The following is an 8,769-nucleotide window of genomic DNA, read 5'->3' on the forward strand; positions in this document are numbered from 1 at the left end:
AGGAATTCATGCAGGATAGATTTACATATGTTAATCCTATTAAAAATTTCATGCATTAATACACATTATATCCATTACATATAATTCATAATCATATTACATCAAAGGAAGTATCTAACCATAATTTAAACATAATTAAATCTCATAATAAGCATGCTAAAATCATCAATCTATAAGCTAAAACATGTAGTCAATCTTACCAAGATTGCTTTGATTCGATCAGTAAGGGTTCATACTCACAATTTAATCAGAATATCAACTTAACACAGTATCTACAATGATATTTACCAATTTAAAATCTTATAACAATTACCATGAATCCAAACTTAGAGTGAACACATAGAACATAGGCTACTTTTGTTCAAATCTTCATACATACATTCATATGGATAATTCATTAACGATTCACAATCAATATACATACTAGAAAGTAGAAATAATAATATTAACATAATTGAATCACAAATCCATATGCATAAGATCAAGATCATAAAGTCGTACATAGGCTAAAATAGAGTTTGTGAAAGAGCATGGGTTTATCATGCAATCACATTGAAAATCACGTCCAAACAATTATATAATAATCAATACATTCATATTATTCTTTTGAAATCAATTTAAGATAGTACCCATGGATAGGTTGAAGAAGGAGAACTTTGATCATGCAAACTTGTTTGAAAGCATTGAGATTAACTCTCTAGATGGAAGGATAACTCTAGATAAAGGATCAGCATACCTTTATCTAGTTAAAAACCTCTTAAAATTTATTATTTATCCATGGAAATCCAATATCCAAGATTTTCTTGAGCTTCACCAACAATGGTGGTGTCTAGGGAGAATATTTTAGAAGGAAAAGGTTCAATTAGTGGGAGAGGATTGGAATGGGTTCTTCACGTGTTAGATGACTTATATCCACCCAAAAGTATATAAATAAACATATTAGAATCAGGTTAGGACGTGGGGTGAATTTCCCATTTACCCCTTAAATGAAACAGACGCATGCACCAGTTTACAAGCCACCATCGACGGAGCAATCGACTGGCCGTAGGTCAGTCTATTGGCCGTCCTTGGACTTCCGTTGACTGGTCCTTTAGCCAAATGTTTGTTTGAGACATTCCCAAGATAAGTACCAATCTACGATACCTCACCTAAGGGACATTGGTTGACCAACTGGCCGTCGTTTGGTCCGTCGATTGACACTGCGAAGGTAGTGTCTCGACCAGCCTTGAGTCCTTTTTGTGGGGCCTTTTGCGGGGCCTTTAAGAAGTTGTACCCGGACGTTTCCAATGTAAATACAACCCTTAAATAGTTGTAGACATTTCCAACTTACATACAAACCAAAATAATTTTTAGACCTTCCACATAAGTTTCACCCTAATAAACACTTGCAACTCGTCCAAACATACTAGGCCCCATGAAGAAACGCCTGGGACGTTCTTGGTCGTTTGATCTCCAAACTTCTCGAGACTCCATATACAATATCTAAATATAATTTTAAATAAATTTAATACTTAAGAATCTCATGACATACAATCTATAAACACACATGGACACATGAGGCACATAGGTGACTAGTCGTTGAACGTTTTCGTCGTCCCTTGACGTTCGACTTCCAAATCACTTCAAACTTTACACACTGCCTCTAAATCATATTATATGTAATTTTAGGAAAATATAAATTTAAGACAAACATGTTAGGCTCTAGACACCCTATCTTATTTATGGGTCTTACAATATCCCCCACTTGGGAATATTCGTCCTCGAATGACACTTAGGACTCTTTAACCACAACAAGGAAATAATTGCATCATATAAAATTACATAAAATTTATGACATCAATACATTTTAGAACTTAATGCACACAAGAAAGCAAAACAATTACTCACTCACTCTTTAATGCATTAAACACAAAGGCTCTTATCATGCTCATAGGAGGAACATCCTTCTCCTAATCATAAAATGGTCATTACACCTCAATTAAGTAAGAGATCATCTTGATAGTACACACATAGGCATATATCAAAAATACTCAAAACAAGTAGGCACTAATACTTCAATACACATAGACTTGAGTTAATTGCATCAACGAAGATCTTCATTAATTAGACCGAGTGCCATGAAGGTCATACTCAACAATACCATGTTTAGTGGTGTCCATGGACGAATGTCCTCATCCTCAACACACTTACATATATATATTATGAGTTCACACCTAAGCAAGGTATAAGGTCAATTTCTTCTGAAAACGAGATTTCTCAAATTTTGAACCTAGGCATGCTCGTGTTTCCTTCCTAGTGAAGATTAAATGGTACACCAAGTACATCATAACAAATTGGAAGAAATTTCGCAAAACATAAATTTCTAACGTAAAACTCACCTTCACAGTAAACATATTTCGAGAAGAATCACACAAAATATAGGCACACACATGAGCACTTATCTAAACATGCTTTCACTTTTCAAGAATGAGCCTACAATTATGCTTCCCAAACAATACAAGTCACATAATTTTCAAGAGATCCAATACATTTATTTGAAAGAGACTAAAATTTTAATTATAAGGCTAAACATTTCACCTCATAATCGAGTATTATCATGCTTCTTATCTCATCTAATGAAGTCAAATGCACAACTAGGATATCATGATGTAAATCAACACAAGAAAAAATGGATTTTATCAAAAAATTCTTTCATGCACTTTGGAATCTCTACAATATCATCAAGGTAATGCCAGTCAATACATACTAAACATATAAAGTTGATGCAATTCATACTTTATGCAAGACTCTATTCATGAACAAGCTTACTAAGAATTCATTATATTCAAGTTCAAGTTAGAATAGAAAATCAATTGTAGAAAATATCTACAACCTTAGTACTACATCACCATCCCCTACTTAGGGTAGACCCAATTTAAGAGCAACTTAACCCAACCTTAAGAGGATCTTAACTAAACAACCTTCATTTTCATCACTTAAAATTGATTACAATTTTAGAAGGAATTTATAGTAAGTCAACCAAGGTATTCTAAACCTTATCACCTAGGCAATTTATCCTCAATTATCAAGTTTGGTCATACCATTTAACCACATAAGGTTTTCATACAAAATAATGGATACCAAGGTCATATATCATTAAGGACTCTTTCTTTTCTTTCAACATTAAAGTAAGGTAACTTCTAGGTCAATCAAACCCACATCATCACCCTACAAATATAAGAGTACTACCCTTAATTCTAGGGAAACATCAATTCCGCCACATCAAGGGACTCTCAACTCAATAAGAAGTTAGAAACAATTCTACGACTCATCATGCCATAAGTCTCTCATTCTTCATTTAAAATAGAAAGTCTGATTTTACATTCATTATCATGTCCATATGTACCAATTGTATACACATTTTGACAACATCTAATCAAAGAACAGTTCCGTTGATTTCCCAAAAGTTTCAGAGTAAACTGCCTATCATTACAATGAGCATGTTTTCAAATTCCAAAAATGCAACATTTAGACAATTGATGGGAAAAGCATGACAACATGAGATACAAACTTTACCAAGAAAAGCATGCTATTATCTCATCTTGGATCAATGTTTATACAAAGAACTCTAATCCATACTAAGAAACTTATTATGGACCACATGTATACACAAGGAAATATGGAACACATTTAAGTACAAAATCTTAGGGTAGCATGCTTCCTTAGGTAGTCACTAAGAATTTCAAGTTCAAATCGTAGCTTAAGTCTACTATCATGCAAAACCATAGAGGAACAAATCATTCGAAAAAAATTTATTTTAACCATATTAACTCTTAACATGTTTTAACTATATCATGACATACATTTTTCAACATAACATTCTATTTCACATAAGTTTTCATGTATAGCCATAAATGACATCAAATCATCAAAACATGCCAAAATTCACATTCACATATACTCATTCAAACCATAAAACCAAGATAAGCATTTAAACTCAACTTTTCTCCCTCAAGCATAGGGAAAAACCTCATCCAAGCAATTAAATTTAAAATACTACGGGACAAGAAAACATAAGAGAGAGATCTTATAGAGTTGAGTTCTATGGCACGATATTCGAATGATGAAAAAGGGAAACTCTATCATCATATAGCCTCTCGTACCATTTGATGTGTCGCGACTCACCACCAATGATACAAGACTCTACTAGACGTGGCAATATGAGACTTCTTGGACCCTAAACCACTTTTAAAACCATGTGCTCTAATGTTGTACATCCACGGAGAACCCCCTAGAAGAAACATGGAATACTTGACCTCTCGGAGGTCTTGTACAAGCCCATAGTTATCATTCATCGCATTGACAAAGTAAATTTAATAGAAAATTTAAAACTTTTCATAGCACATCATATGCTTGAAACTCAACCTCATCTATCAATAAAATATAAGTCATAATACATATTAAGATTCTAAGTGTCTTTGTCATCTTAGAATCAACAATATTTAGAATACATTAGGGACACAACCCTTAAAATGTAAGGCATAACTAGACAATCTTTAAACATTTTACATTAAGAGATGAGTAGGGAATCCTTGCAACTTATGGACCCCTTTCCTTGAGCTTGGGAATCACACATCAAGCTCCTCAATCATAGACATACTTTAAGCAACCATAACCTACACTTTGTGTAAAAAGTAGAGGAGAATGGGATTAGTACAAGAATGCACTAAGCAGGGCAACAATGTTAAAACATTCATTGAAAAAGGACATTTTTTTGAAATCATACTTCATACCTTTTTGAGTAAATCTTAATAAAACCTTTAAAAATAGTATTTATATCATTCACATACTTCATATAAACATATTAAAAGGACAAACAACACGTAAGATCACATATAGAATTTATTGCATTCTTAAGGCACATTACAATAAGCCTTTTTTCTCTTAATAGTGAACCATCTTCTCTTTTGTTCATTAAGTTCCCAAGTAACCCTTTAGTGATATTTGGTGCAATGCATCACCTTAATATCACAAGAAAACATACATATCATCTACACAAGACAACACATAACATCATAGAAGTATAGTACAACATAGACATAGTTAAGTAAAAACTATAAGGACATAGTTAAGTAAAAACTATATGTCTACTAGTGCAATGTACATGTAAGGCCCCATAACCTCACACACACTTACTAAACCTATCATGAGACCACAAGACTTTACGTCCAAGTCATATATCAACATAGTAAGAAGAGGTTTATGTCAAGCATGACCTTCATCATATAGTTAATGATATTCTCAAACTATACATCCCTAAAGAAGTATAAGTGGTCGTATCAAGTAAAGAACCCAAATGTTAGGTTGGGGTTGATCCCACGAGGAAAATGGTTTAAAGTTTATTTTAATCTACGATTAGTTCTAATAGTCAAGTCTTTTCCAGAAATAAACAATTAAAGGTAGGATTTTGTGTAACAAAAGTAATTAATTAAATCTAAGTAAACAAGTAGCTAGTTCAAATATTTAATGTTTATCAAATAATGAGAGAAACAAGGGTTTAAGTGTTTCCCATAGGTTCATAACACGGTAACCGCAATTATAACAACTCTTTACTGGTATCTTGCATGCAAAGTCGTAATTTATCATTCCCTAATTCCTTGGTCCGACAACTAGTGATTTTCACTCCGCACCTTGGTCCGGCTACGTGTGTGTACTTTACTAAAACTTACCTTTTAGCTCATATTAAGAATCATAATCGATGTATCGTTTAGTTATTACTTCTCACCAATCGACACTAGCCTATTACATAGTGTATACTAAATCTATGTTGATAATTCCTTTCTTATTATCTACCTCCTTGGTTTATAAAGTAGCAACAAAGCGATTTTGAACATTGGACACCGTTAAAAAGACTTCTAAATGAAAGAATTATCAAAACATGGAAGACATTATTCTAGAATTTTTATTTTAGCTATTCTACTTTGTTAGTTACCCATGGTTCCCATAGTAGTAATAATCAATTATAGAAAAATGATGTATTTTCCAAAATCCAAAGTTCAAAAACCAACAACACAAATCTCAAAATTAACAAAGAGTCTCACACCAAAAATGAGGTTTTTAGTCCTATTTATAATAAAAGAGTCCTAAAACTAAAGGGGAACCAAAATAAGGAAAACTTCTATCCAAAATGCATCTCGAGTCGACGACCGCACCGATGGACCGTCGAGGGAATGATGGACTGTTGATGCCTCCGTCGGTCAATACTTGAACTCTTTTTTAGCTGCTATCTTTTCCAACATTCTGTTACAATTGAAGGACCAAAATAACAGTCTGTCGATGGCCTTCGTTGCTCCATACTTATAATCTTTTAAAAATCAGATAAATACTACATTCTATTAACAACAATGGTTTGCCAAGACAGTCCGTCGATAAGATGATGGACCGTTATCCCTTCCGTAGCCCCACACTTTGTCAAAATTACCCGATCTTTCCTTAGCAGCATAACTCTTCAAAGTACGGTTGCCACTTACAGACCGTTGATGAGTCGACGGACCGTCGATGGCTCCGTAGATCATTATTTCTGCAATTTTGAGCACAGTCTTTAGCGTCTTCATTCTGGACAGTTTTCCTGCAAACACACTATAAAAATACATTAAAAGTACTTCAAAGAGGCCTTAGACACACACAAAACTTAAGGAGAAACCATTTAAAGTACCGCGAAACCACGGTAAAGCAACACCCTCAACTTAAATTTGTTGTTTGTCCTCATGCGACATACTATGACTCATCACAAAAACCATTGTACAAAAATATCCTTAGTTTAGTTTTCGCAATCATCTCAGTATCAATCCCGATTATTTTCATTATGTTTAGCATGATATCACTATTAGGATCTCTCATGTAGATCATACCATGACACAAACTCACCACGCACCGACACCTCTCCTCTTTTATTTGTAACTAAGGTGCCAAATTTCCAGTATTGCAATTTGTGTCCTTTCTTTAAAAACAATATACTCTTTTTTCACAAACTTATTTCAGTTTGAGTATAAGGATTATTTTTTCAACACTCACTCTAACAGCAACTTCTCATCTCATTGGTACTTTGTCGCCATAGGCTTACCCTTATATTCACTGCTTTAAGTTCACCATATTAGACTCTCAGTATCACAATAGGACTTTCTTAGCTTTTCACGTAGGTTCAGGGTCAGGTAGGGTATATTTGGATGCATTTTAATGATTTTTTCTCTCCTTGACATAACGTCTAAGCGTCCTATCTTTTTGTCATTTATTCCGTCCTATTGTTAATTTTTTTATATTCATTTGCCTTGATTTTCTCCTTTATTTCTTCTTTTGTGTAAATGACTCTTCTTTTAATTTTTTTTATTTTCTTTTCGAATTTTCACTTGATTTGAACTTTACTTGAGTCACTTTTCTTTTCTTCTTTATCTCTCTTTATTCTTTCAACCCCACTTTCGGGAGGTTTCCTTATAATGCCACCCTCAACTCATGGCTTTGCCATGAGTCAAGGTACACAATACCCAAGGTTGGGTCAGGGCCAAGACGAGGTTGTTCCACCCTCAACTTATGCTTTTGGTATAAGCTGAGGTACACATGTCCAAGGAGGGACCAGGGCCAACACATTGTTCACATAAAAGATAAATTTGGGTGGAAAAAAAAGGTCCATTTTAAGCTTAAATCATTTGGATCAAGAAGGGATTAATTTGATTTTGTTTTCTTTTATTTGTGCTAAATATTTGCTAACTTTGAAAAGGGCCTACGATCCTTTTCTAATTGTCTATCATTGATTACTTTTAGCAGGACTAACCGGGCAAGTTCTAGATCCATACCAACGGTGGAATATTCAACTTTCGTGAGACTTACTTAATACCTCATTACCTTACCTGATTATCAAACACCTAGTTCGAGCTTTTAGATTCAGGTTCATGCAATGGTGTATCTCTATGCTATGTCTAGAGCTACAGATTCATCATTCACCATGCCTAATCGTGCTTCAGATGTCATAACTATATAATGTACAAGAGATACCAGTGTGTCGTTTCAACATTAAAATAACCAGTCTCTTGGAGAAAAAGAACACAGGCAAGAAAACAACAAAAGAGGATCGTGAGTTTGGCTATTCAGACTTCACCCTAGCACTCTTTTTCAATTTACCCCACCCCCAACAAAAGATCATGAAATTGTTTCCAATGCATAAAAAATATAAAATAGGTTGGTAGGTGAAGCAAGCCTGGGATCTACGGACACTACCGATGGTCCGTCGACTTGATGACGGTCCGTCGATTGGTCCGTCAATTAGTGCACAAGACCAATTTCTATAGATTTCTGGAGATTTGGTCTCTGCACATTGAACACCTAATAAGCTAATCTTTTGTATTTTCTGGACACTTTTTAAACACGGTCCCTAGTTTAATCTCTACCCAACACTTCTAAAAAACTAAATAAGAGAAAATTCATATGTGACATTAAGGTAGAAAAACAGAAATAATGCAGCTACGCTTATAAAATCACAAAAAACCTATTGTTGGATAAAGGATACATATTAGGTTGCCTCCCAATCAGCGCCTTATTTAACGTCGCGACACGATGCAGGACTCTTGATTACTCAAACTTAAGAGATATGGTATGTCTCGATCACTTCATTCTCCTTCTCAGCATGCCCAAGGTAGAACTTGATTTGTTGACCGTTCACATCGAACCTTACACCCTCCTGATTCTCCAACTAAACTGCTCTATGAGAGAAAATTTGGGTGATTAAGATAGACCAGT

This window comes from Solanum lycopersicum, chromosome 10, assembly GCF_036512215.1.
Source record: "Solanum lycopersicum chromosome 10, SLM_r2.1".
In the NCBI taxonomy this organism is placed as follows: domain Eukaryota; kingdom Viridiplantae; phylum Streptophyta; class Magnoliopsida; order Solanales; family Solanaceae; genus Solanum; species Solanum lycopersicum.